The following is a 12841-nucleotide window of genomic DNA, read 5'->3' on the forward strand; positions in this document are numbered from 1 at the left end:
CCCAGAAGTTTTGACACAAATGCCCTAACCAGTCGGCCCCCCAGAGACTCTCCGTGACCACAGAGGGGTGGTGCACCTTCCGAGTTACGCCAGGGAGGATCGCGCAGCCAGCTCTTTGCATGGGGTTTGTTCTTAGAAAATTATGATGAATTTTCAGCATAGCCTGATGGGGGAAATGATGTATGTGATTTGTTCCAATCCAAAGTTTTCAAGCAATCATCTGCTAATTTCAATATTGTATACATAGCTGCATGCGGCTATAGAAGAGACCCCTTGGAGGAAACTGGAAACACGTTTAGTGTGGCCTGTCCCTCCTGCTCCGGGGGCTCTGCATGGACACCGTCTGCATTCTCTTACCCAGAACCCCTTGTCAGCAAAGATGTGCCTGAGGTCAGGGTCCCGAGTCCTTGGCTCTGCGACTGAACAAGTCCATGTGTGACACTGGATGCTGGGACTGTGAGAATCGCCAACCTTTGATTTTTATGATGCTGTAACCCAGATGTCTTCGTTTAGACACATGTGAGGTGTATTGGAAAAGGCCCAGACTTTGAAGTCAGATATTTACTGACCAGCTTGGCTTGGACAAGTCCCGCAGCCTCTCAGATCCTCGGTTCCTTGGGTGTAAGGAAACACAGCCACCTGTGAGCTGGGCGTCAGGCCACCTACCCGGTCCGGGCACCTGCCTGGGTGAAGTTCTGGGGGCGTAAAAGTGAATGCATTTCATCCTTGCCCCTAAAGAGCTTAGGGTCCAGAGCTATGGGTCCAGACTCCCTTGCTGCCCAGTGGAATGGGGACTTAGATGTGGACACAGGCGTCCTCGGAGAGCCTGACTCACCAGGGTCCCCCCAGTGAGATGGGGCACAAGTCCTAACAGAGAAGTTCTCCATGATTATACAGGTGTTCCCTGACTATTCAGATGTTACAGTCACAGTTTTGACTTTTTCTTGTCCCCTGCAGCCTTGAGGGTCCAAGACAAGTAGGCTTTGTAATGGGCCTGGGGCACAGACTTTAATGTTGTAGAGGGAGTGGTTCTGCTTGTGGGTCTCCCAGGAAGAGGATGCGGAAGGGTCCTCAAGGGAAAGAGGGAACAGGGTGGGGTCCCCAAGCCATATCACCCACAGCGCTGATTTTTCCCAGAGAAAAGCAATGGCTTCCCAGCCCCATTGTGAAGGAGATGAGGTTCCCTTTGGAGCTAACTGGTCTGGAGCCCCGTGAAAGTCTGGCCTGGCCCTGGAGGCTGGCCAAGTGTGTCTGGCTGGCCGGGGAGGCAGAGCAGGGTGCTGGCTCTGGACCTGGTTAAACTTATCAAAGCCTCCCTGGCCGGCCGACTTTGATCTCTAGCCTCAAGTCTGAAGAGGTAACTCAGATGCTCGGTGATTAATTGCATTTAGGTGGAGCTCACGTGACTTTGTGGTGTCTGTGGCTTGTAGGGACAGACCGAGATCTCTGTCGGTATCTGTCGGTATCCCGCCTGAGGGTCAAAGTTCTGCCTGGTGCACCTTCTCATTTGCATGAAGCCTGTGAGAGCAGCCAGCAGCCTGTCGGGGATGTGCAGTGAATGCCGCTTTCCTCCCTGCCTGCCCACGTCTGACATTACTCACCATTTCGGAAATGGAGTGTGCTTGAACATTCTTGGAGAACTTTCCCAGGGTGGATTCCTATTTTTATCCCTATAACAATCTTAGAAATGGGCAGGGCAGGTAAAGCCATCCCGGTTATGGGAATAAAGGGCACTGAGTCACCGATGGATAGGGACACGCCCTTTCCCCATGTGAAGATAACCAGTCAGTGACAGCCCGTGAATGGGAACCCAGCCCCAACTCTTGCTGTGCAGCCCTGGTGTAGCCAACGATGAGGTTCATAGTTAGCTCTTGGCTCAATCTGGGGCCACCATTCCTTTCCCTGCCGTGTCCCTTGCCCCTTCCACAGTGGGAAGGAGTCTCCTAGAGCCACAGGGTCCCCATAATCCTGGCGACAGAGCTGATGCTGCAGTCCTGGTTTGGACTTTTCTTGACCTTCTAGATCTGCACCATCTAAGTTCGTCTGAAGCAGGAATTCCTGGCTAATTCTGATGCTCACGGGACACACTGGGAGTCCTTGGGAGGTCTCATAACCAACCGAAGCAGAAAACTAAAACTCAACACTCTGCCCTCCGCCAACCCCTACCTCCCTTGGGCACCCACTTTGCCTACAAGCTCTGAGAGCCCAAAGTGCCTGCATCCCTCTCCTATCCCCCCGAGCCCTTCACCAGTGACGGACAAAGGCCAGGGCAGAAATAGCCCAGCTCCTTTGTCTCCAAGCCAGGGTGACAGTGAACCAAAGTTACCCTCTGGGGGACACTGATGGACATCATGCCCCCACTGGCTTCCTTCCCTTCCCCAGGCCACCACCTCCTCCCCTACAGATTTTCCCTGAGACTATTTCCTAGTAATTCACCTGAATTCCCATCTCAGGGTCTGCTTTTGGGGAGCCCAACCCAAGAAAGTCACGGAAATGAAATGTAAATATCTAACTAAATACGACCTCTTAGATTACCGTGGACTCCCGTTGGGGTCCCTGCTTCCTGCATCCTACCCTTCATTAGACCCAGCGCCCCCCCAACACTCGCACAAGGAGGTGCTTCCTGAAACACAGCTCGATGACATCGCTCCCCTGCTAGCTGGTTCCTCTATAACGTCAAGGCCGTACTCCATACCAGAACATTCGGTTTCCCCTTGCTTTGGCCACGCCCGCTCCACTCTGGACTGCCACTGGCCTGGCACGTTTTGGGCTCCTAAGATGTGATCCTGCAGGCAGCTGTGCTTGCCTTGTGGGCCTTTGCTCATACTCTTTTGCCTTCCAGGGCTGTCCTGCTTAGCTTCCTTGGACTGGTTCTGCCCCTTGATCATCGCGTCTAGGGCGGGCCCTGTGCCCCCATGCCTCTCGCCCCAGGACCCTGTGGACGTCATGGCTTTGGCTCTTCCCCTGTTCTTGTTATGTCATCGGCTTCTCTGTTTCCCTCTCAAATTCTTAAAGCACAAAACCAGTGTCTGGCCATCGCGGACACTGTCCCTGAGCCTAAGACTTTGCATGACACAGGGCAGACACCTCCCAATGTGGGTCAGACTGACCTTTCGATCGATGGTCCTTGAAACATGATACTATGCAGTGAACTGTGCCCTACCCCCATTCACGTGTTGAACCCCTAACCCCCAAGATGGTGGTATTTGGAGATGGAGCCTGTAGGACGTAATTAGGGTTAGATGAGTTCATAAGAGTGCAGCCCCCATGATGGGATTTGTGCCCTTATTAGAAGAGGAAGAGAACAGATCTCTCTCTCTCTCTCTCTCTCTCTCTCTCTCTCTCTCTCTCTCTCTTTCTCTGCCATGTGAGGACATAGTGAGACGGTGATTGTCCATAAGCCAGGAAGAGAGTTCTGCCCAGGAACTGAATGGGCTGGAAACTTGATCTTGGATTTTCAGCCTCCAGAACTGTGAGAAGTAAATTTCTGCTGTTTAAACCGCCCAGTCTATGGACTTGTGTTATGATGGCCTGAGCAGACCGATATCCATGGGCACAGAAAATCCGAATATATACATTTCTGAGTAATACCAAAGCACCATACTGGAGCCCAGCATTGAGACCTGCTAGAAGTTTAACTGTTTAGTGATGAAAGAAGGAAGTGAAGCATTAATTTTATCTGCATGTAATGACAGTGCTATCATCCATTTGCTTTAGATTGTCTTGGTCCAGCCCAATCTGAAAATCAGTGGACTAGCTCCGCAACCACTAAACCTGAGCAGAGCTCGGGACCCCCCACGGATTCTGGTGCGGGTGACAGGGGCAGCCTGCGGGGCTGTTGGGCACCACAGTGCTCGTGAGCTAAGGCCAGGTCTAAAGCCGGACTCACAAAGGCTCTCACTCCATGATCCCGCTTTATTTCTTTTATCTATTTTATTCCACTTTTTCCGTTTCATTTTTCAGGTGTAGGTATTACCTGCACGTGGTATGCAGAGGCACCAGAGAGGCTGGTCTCCCCAAAGCTGCAGAGCATCAGTCCATCCGAGATGAAAGCAGGGAGAGAGGCCTGGAGACCCCACTCTCTCTCCCTTCGAGGCCTAGGTGAACATCGGCTTCACCTTCCCAGGGCCCAGAGTCACTGTTTTTCCCGGGGCTCTGAGGGTGGGCCAAAAGGGTGGGTGTGCACTTTCTTTCTTCTGTCTCAAGTGGAGGGATCGGGTGAGAAGAGCCTGTTCCATCTGCACCTCTGGCTACAGGGCCGCCCTGACAGCCTCCTGGGGCCGGGGGGCCTCCCGGGGGTGGGGGACGCCACCCACCCTTTCAGTGCCAGCACCTTGGCCTTGGCTTGGCCGCCGCTGCCAGCATCCAGCACCGCCCTTGCCAAGAGCTCTTCACTGTGGTCCCAGCACCAAGGATTTATAGCTGCTCCCCGTGGACAGAGGCTGTGTGGTTCCTCTTCAGCGCCCGCAGCCCTCTTCCTAGGCCTGGGGGGCTCCCTTCCCTCCAAGGCCATCAACCCTGAGGAAAGCAAGTCCTCCGTGGTGCTCCTGGTCCTTGCAGAGGGTTCTCCCAGGGCCCATGGAGGCAGAGCCCCGTTGGTGCAAGAAACTTCGCCGGCCTTCAGCGCAGAAAGCCCTTGGGGCTGGAGCAGAAGAGTTAAGTTCTGGGCTGAGGAGGCTTCAGGGTTCAGTTCCATTACTTCCTGCCCATGACACTGCTGTCTTCCTCCAGCCATTGACACATGTTGTTTTCATCTGTTTCATTTCAAGACATGAGTACACTCGCTGGAAACTGTGCTTAATAGCTACACGCAAAACATTTGGATTTCCTTTCCTTCTTGACTCTTTGCTGGTATGCTGCATTCTCTCGTGGGTTGGTTTTTTGGGTGGTGCCACCATTTTTAACCCAGCAAAGGGAAGCCAGTGGCTTCCTGGCCAATTGGCTCAGGCCCATCCACTGCATATGGGCTATTTCACTTCCTGGGGGAGCCACTGGCTCATGCAACCCCCTTGTTGTGGTGGCTAAACAGCGTCTCCCAGCCTCTCTCTTTGCCCAGCTCCTCCCCGTGTCAGGGAGAGAACTGGCCTGTTTAACTAGAGGGTGGGCAGTGGGTTCTCCGGAAGGTTGCTGCTTCCTTGAGCTCCATGACTCATGGCTTGGACCTTCTGAATGGAGCCTCCAGAGCAGAGAGGTGAGCTTCTCCATCTGGACCCGAGGACTCTGGGGGAACAAACAGGCCCGGCTGCCTGGGGATGGGGATGGGATCTGGACAAGCCTGCCCCTGGCCGGGACTGGGATGGAAAGTGGCCGTTGGAAGCAGGCCAGCCTCATCTGGTTGGAATTGGGTTTGACATGTGTTTCTAAACCTGGTGGCAGCCACTCACCCTTCCCTGAGCCAGGACAGCACTGCGTGTTGACATAGTCTGCAAAATGAGCAATGGGTCTGCTCAAAGGTGCCGCTGCCTGGGGTGACTGCCCGGTGCGCAGCATGCCCAGCCCCCACCCGTCTCTCCAGAGGCTCTCGGACATTTTCCGGTGGGGGCCCCAGGGCGGGGAGAGGAGAGGCAGTTGTAGGCAGCCTGGCTCCTCAGCTGAAGGGCAGCAAGCATTTAGAGGGCACTGACTGCACACGTGGGCCTTTATGGCCTTTTCCTCATTCCGCCCTCCCCGTTAACAGTTCATTCCCATTTCATAGTTGAGAAAATTGAGGCACAGGAAAGGCAAAAAAAAAAAAAAAAAAAATGTTGCCCAAGCCCCACAGCTTTTGAGGGGTAAAACTGGGACAGGAGCCCAGGACCGAGGTGTCCCCAGCAGCTCCCGTCTGGCTGCACCATCCTTGCCTTCTCCCCGGGAGTCCGGGGTGCTTGGAGAGCCCGCACACCCCGCCTGCCCTTCTCCCATGTCGCCCTCTCTGGGCCTTTCCCGCCCAGCAGTCTGCATTGCAAGCAGGTAGGAAGATGGTCCACAAAGGCTAATAGACAGGGGAACATGGTCTTGTGCATTTTATCCAGGAGCAGAGAACGTTTGTGGCCACTCTGCCGCCCCGTTCAAGTGAGCAGATGTGGCCAAGAGTCCGAGATAGCAGCAGGTGTGGACGACAAAAACTTCAAGGGGAGAAGCGTGTGAGTGGATTGGGAATGCTAAGGGATTACAGGGCCAGAGATTTATCACTCTTAATCTGTTCAGACTCCCGAACAAAAGTCCCCTCGCTGAGGAAATGGACTTCAATTCTATAAAACCGAAGCCGTATTTTCTTCTGCCTCCTCGCCTGCCATTTCCAGGCTGTCCGGCTTCGGGCGTGTGTGCGTGCGTGTGAGCGGCTGTGCAAGGCGGGGTAGAGCCCCATGTGCAAATGCGGATGCACCCACTTGTCTCAAAATGGGGTTGGCACGGACCCGGTGATGCCAAGCTGCCTTTCAAAGCTGGCGTTTCTGAGAAGGACGAGGCTCTGTTGGCCTGTCGGGGTGTCCCCAGCAGGCCCCGGCTGGGGCTGTCTGATGCCAAAGCCCCCAGATGGAGATCTGCGTCGCAAAGCATACAAATGGCCTTGAACTCCAGCTCTTCCGTAACCCTGGTGAAATGATGCGAGGCCAAGCTTATTTAAAGTATTTGACCCAGTAGAAGGCCCTCTGAAATGGCAGGGCTGCCAAGGATGCAATGGAACCCCTCTTTGGCAGTGAATTATTTTATTAAAAGTCATCCAATGTCATTGTAGAAGCTTTGGAAAACACAAAATAATATTATTCCATTTTAGGGACCAGAGACCCACTCGACTGACCCCAAGGGAAAGTAAGGGTGCGTTTGCAAGAACAGGAGGGGCTTGGGTTTCCCTCAGGGCACGGCCCCTCGCTCCAGCCCCTCATCATTTCAAAAGCTCCCTGGCCATGACCACCATCCCCTCAGCCTCGCTCTGGCCCCTTTCCATAGCTTTGGCTCCCATGGAGCACAATTTTTTCTTTGTTTCTCAGTTCAAATTTCTGAGCTCAAGAGAAAAACTGAACAACCCAGCTCCTCTTTCTAGGCCTGACTAGTTCAGTCCTGTGGCACTGGCCAGCCTACGATGGGCCGCCCATGAGTGGCATGGCGGCGCATAGTTCAATCAGCTGTGCCCAGGAAGGGGTAGGTCACATGGCACAGAATGTCACCATCCAGGCTGGCAACGCAAGCCAGCTAACACAGGATAAAAAGCCGAGAGAAAAATGACCATAATCCCACCATCTACAGCTCAAGTCTTTTTTCTATACATTTTGCCTGTTTGAATACATGTTCGATGCAACTTTTGCCTCTAGCTTTTTGGAGTTAACTTCATATGTACGTCCAATATCATGACAACTCCATTACCTTGTATTTATGTTTTTTAGAGAGGGAGAGTGAGGGAGGGGCAGAGAGGAGGCCTTAAGCAGGCTCCACACCCAGCGAGGAGCCCAACTCGGGCTTGATCTCACGACCCTGTGCTCATGACCTGAGCCAACTTCAAGAGCCGGATGCTTAACCGACTGAGCCACCCAGGCGTCCTACTCCATTACCTTTTAAATGACTATATAATGTTCCTGTGTACTGCCCGCACCGGGTATATGGTTTACAAACCCCTCTGATTATACATAAACTTGAATGATTGGCATAGTGTCAGGAATGCACAAGATGGCATCCTAGACTCATTGTTAATTCTAGGAGAGTTTGGGAAACCTGGCCCTTCCTCCCAAAGCAGAGCGATGATCGCTCTTTGGAAGAGGCCACAGGGACCCAAGGAAGAAGTGGGTCCCGACCTCTCGGCATCTGCTTGCATCCGTGTTATCATTCTTGAATGCTGGACCTGTGGCCAAGACCAAAGGTCACAGCCTGGCACCCCTCCACTCCCTCCAGGAAGCTCACACAGGCTGCACACGTGGTGGGGGAGCAAGTAGGGGGCAGCCTGCTGCCTTCTGCAGCCTTGTCACCCTTAGCCGATGAGTCCAGCCATACCCAAGGTGAAGCCATGCCACCTCGTGTGGATGTGACGTGCAGTGAGGAGGGAGAATGGAGTAGAAGGAGCTGGAGTGTAAGAATCAGAGTTGCCCGTCTCCAAGCCCCTTCTTGTGCAGGTGGGCACCCTGCATTGCCCACAGTGACCTGGGCCAGTGAGCAAGCTGGACGCAGATCCAGGACCGGGATGTAGGACTGGGATGTAGGCCTGGGCGCCGGCCACTAACCCTCCCTGATGATGCGTTCCATCGGTGAGAACACCAACTGGCCAACTGGAAAATTAATAAATGCCTCTTCAATTTGATGGCTCTTGTTCTTAAAACTAGCAGTTCAGACTAGGCGCCTTCAGAGATTTAGGCCTCTGAGAACCGACAGCTGTCATTCAGAGAATGGGAAGCTGACACTGGACCGGAGTCTTTACGAGAAAACTCCATCAGCTAAAGTGCCAGGCCTGAGCCCTGGACCCCGAGGCAGGGGAGTTCCTGGTGGCAGAGTCCACACATGTGTCCTCAATGGATGTTTACGTGGCGGCCCCTTCCAGCCGGGTGCTTCCACTGCCCTAGAAGGGTGTCTAAGCAAGCGAAGATTGCCATCTTCCAGGGCAATGGCCCTCCTTGAAATTCTTGCCTTATCTGGAGAATCCACCTATCGGAGAGCTGGGTGGCCCTGAACTGTTCACTTACCCTCTCTGAGCCTTCGCTGGCAGCTGGTCGCAGCACTGTCCATGGGGTAGAAGGGCTGGAAAGAGTCCAAGAACCAACCCAGAGCCTTGTCCTTTCCCACTACACTGTGTCCGCACCCCGTGCCACCCCTACTTACCGCCGTGTGATACTTGCCAAGCATCTGGAGCCCTCTAGACGGGCTGGCTCCTCGGGCAGGTGATCAGTGCAAGTCACACAGTCACCATGCTCTGAGGGGCCATGCTGTCGCCATCTTGAAATTCCTAAAGTTGGACAGGGGGCCTGCATTCACGTCTTACACTGTGCTCTGCTCGCGGTGTGACAGGTCCTGTCCCCAGGCCTGTGTTTCCTGTGACATAGCTTGGTCACAGTAGTGTCTGCCAGGGGGGGGGGTGGGGGGGGGGGGGGGGGGGGGGCGTGCGGGGTAAATGAGGTGACCCCTTCGCAGAGGGCCTGGCCCACGGCAAGTGTCTCCTCACCTCAGCCACTTTGCTACTGTTCTTACCCGAAACCCTCTGCAGCCTGCCTCTCGCCCTCCTGGTCTTTCCTGTCCCCTGGGAGGACTCCTTCTCAAGCTCCTCTCTCTCCGTGGACTCTGACCCAAGGACTCAAATATCTAGGGCACAAGGACCGGACTTGGAAATCACAGCCGTCTCCTCGGAGCGCTTGAAGCCCTTATCAGAAAGGAAACTGCTAACGACTCTGTCTCTGGTTTATGGCAGCTCGCTCTGTTTATGGCCCTTTTACTGCCCTGGGCCCTGGGGGTTCAGACAGAGCCGCTCTTTGTGACAGAAGATGGCGCCAAGGAGGGCGCCATTGTTGGTGGTGGTGGTTCCCCAGACGGAGACCCACCTTCCCTCTGGGCGCAGGCCTTGGATTCCCTGTGGTCGGGGCAGGGTCAGCCTGGAAACGTCTACAGTAATGTCTGACTGGGCCCAGAAGCCACACGTACAAGCCTGAGTGTGGTCATCCTGCCCAGGGCTCTGGGCTCAGCTTCCTGGACCGGACATATGTTAATCCAGCAGCGAACAGTGGTCATTTCTGCTTTCTTCGTGCCAGTGATAATGGCTGGTTCTTGGCATCTACTATCTTGATACCCACAGCATCTTGGGCCTGTTAGCCGGGGCCTAGTAAGTGGGAGACTTTTTTTTTTTTAAAGGATAGCTTGAAAATTATTTAAACATTTTTTAAGGAAGGATAGCTTGAAAGTTATTTCAGTCACAAACAACCCTTAAAAGTGGTTATTTATCCTTAGCTCTGTTTTGCAGATGCGGAAATTAAGGCTTAAAAGGATACACAACGTATTAAAAAGGATATACAACTTATTCCAGGTCAGTGGTGGGGTCGGGATTTGAAACTTGATGTATCTCTGACTCCAGAGTTCCAAACGGTGGTGTTGCTGCTCATGCATGAGTTCTTATTCTTCTGCTCCTTCCTTCATGACACTGTGCCCGATACAAAAGAAGTGGTAGGCCTGGTCCCAGCAACCGATAGCTCTGTGCGGGTCAGGCTGGCCATTATATATGCATCTTATATATACAAGACAAGGAGCCTAGCCCAGGTCACATGCAGAAGGGTGGAAAAGAGGATATTCCTGGGAGGGGCGTGACTGTGACTTCCTGTATCTGTCTCTCTCTTCTGTCCCCTTCTCCTCCCAGCCTGGGGTGCCCCTGAATAAGGCCCACCTCAAAGAGTACATTTATAGAGGAAATGTCTAACTTGGGTGTTGAGGTTCTGGGGGAGGGGGCTAATAAATAGCACCTCCTTTCCCTGCCCAAGTGTCAAGCTAATGGAGAGTACACGCAGGGCTCAGGCAGGTGGTGATGATACATCAGGTTTGCTGCTGATCAAGGAAGGGTCCGGCAGGAATCAGCAATCCCGCTTCCTAGAGCTGAGACCTGCTAAGTAGACGTGATTACCTGACCCTGGTTTGGAGGGACGACCTCGGATCTCCCCGGTGGGGTCTGCCCTATGAAACTTAGGGCTTCGAGGAGCTGATGAAGATGGGGAGATTCCGCAGGCCAGCTCCAAAGAGGGATGGGCAGAGTTACACACACGCCTGGTTAGTCTCCTCCTCTTCTGGGGCCAGGGGGCCCTCCCCCACCTTGTGGGAGCTAAAGGAGTGGAGGGCAGCATGCGCCCATGCTGGGGCCAGCAGGTGAGGACCCAGCTCCCCAGCCGAGCAGCAGAGGATGGAACAGCCTCGTATCCATGACGGGTGGTCGGAGGAGGTGGTCCATGAAGAGATGTGTCGGGGGGCCCCCATTCCTAAAGCCCATGGAGTCTGTTCCTTCTACTGAAAGTGGGCAAGGCCTAGCAGGGAAGGTCCAGCTGGAAAGCCCCAAAATGTTCCCACTGCCCGTTCCTGCCCCTGCACGCTCATCCAGCCTCGGGAAACAGGCTCAGGGGCCCTGTGTTGGGTGACCTGCACCTAGTGAGGTTGTCCAGCCTCCCTCACTGGCCCCCAGGTCCCACCAGGGAGGAAAACGAAATCTGAAAAGTGCCGGCCGTGAGTCCAGGCAACACAGCCGAGCCAGGGCCCAGGACTCCCAGGAAGGCCAAACTCCCTGCTCTTTGCCTTCGCTCCTGCTGCCTGCAACACTAAGCCCCGCTCGGTAGGCTCGGGAGGCTCCAAAGCCGGTGGGAGACACAGGTGGGCTCGCGTGCGCCTTCAGTGTCGCGTGATGCGGTCGTGCCAGGAGGGCTCTGGGGACCCGGGGGGAAGTAGCCTCCAGGGCACGGTTGCCCCGTGCCCCGCACACACAGCACGAGGCAGGGCAAAGGGCCCCGCACGGCATGTTGAGGGAGCATTGAGTCAGCGTGCAGAGCGCCAGAGGGTTGGAGAGCAGCCGGGAGAGGCTCAGTCCCGGACCCTTGTCATCCTCTGAAGCTCCCGTTCACCCCCGGGGCGGGGGAGGGCTGCCCCGACATCACCCCCACACCAAGATGTTAGAGCTCGCTGTATCTCAAAGACACACAGAAGCCTTGTCGGTGAGGAAGACCAGTCTGCGTGGCACACACCAGCAGGGGCCCCCTGGCTAGCAACAGAACATGCGCCCTGGCAGGGAACCTTGACACGTCTGCGGCCATCATAACACGCGCCCCGAGGACCGGCTTTGAACAAGGCTTTTTTCGACGCGGAATACGAATAAGGGATGGAATCTGTACCGAGAAGAATTGTCAAAACACAGCATCTTGCAGGATTTACAAAGAGAGGAACAAATGTGCCCGGGGAAGGCATCAGAAACTTGGTAGTCACACCTGGATGGTGAAAAAATCGTGGAAACAAAAAGAGAAGCAGCACGCCGCACGGTGCGTCCGGTGCCGATTACGGGGAGCTCCCTTGGAAGGCTCTGAGGGACAAGGAGCGGCTGGGGGCTCTGAGGATAAGGGGGGCCCGGGATGGGCAGCCCCTTCTCCTGAACCCTCCCCCCGCCACCGTGGGGCCCATCTTACGGCTCTTGGGAGGAGCGGCAGGATCATGAAACACGCCAAGGCTGCTCATATCCGAGCCCGGGGACAGGCCGGGAGGGCGGGAGGTGGTGGTGACAGGGGTGGGGATGCTGGGCAAGGGTCTCGGCAGCAAGGCTTGGGGCTGGGGGTGATTTCCGAGGAGACTCACAATGAGGTTAGCTGGCTGTAGTCCTTATACCCCTAGTTGAAGACTGGCAGTGAGCACTGAGCAGATAAAACGTGTGCCAAGACCCCAGCTGGCCTTGGCAAACCGTTAGTGCCAGAAACTAAATTTACTGGCCAGAACGTTTCCACTCCCAACTCCATCTGAAACGTACGGTTATTTTATTCCCATTTTATAGTGAAGGGAAGGGAGTCTCAAAGAGCCCAAAAGACTTTGCAGGGTGTCCTTCGCGGGGGAGCCAGGCCCCAGCCTGGGTTGTTCTCTCCGTTTTTTGCCCAAGGTGATTCATCCTTACCAGGTGCCCAACGGGTCCCAGCCGCTTTATGGTATTACTTCATTTAATCCTCACACCAACTCCCAAGCCAGGGGCTGCCATTCCTCCCAATTTATACTTGGGGAAACTGAGGCACAGAGCAAGGACAGACTCTCTCCTCTCTCTGTAGGGAGCCAGCCATCCCTTTTCAGAGCCCCCATGTTTAACCACTATGCCACACTCCCCTGGCTCTTAATTATACTTTAGGATAAAGAAAACGTGTTCTTCCCTTGGCCCACAAGGCTCCGC

Source organism: Neomonachus schauinslandi, chromosome 15, assembly GCF_002201575.2.
Source record: "Neomonachus schauinslandi chromosome 15, ASM220157v2, whole genome shotgun sequence".
Lineage (NCBI taxonomy): Eukaryota > Metazoa > Chordata > Mammalia > Carnivora > Phocidae > Neomonachus > Neomonachus schauinslandi.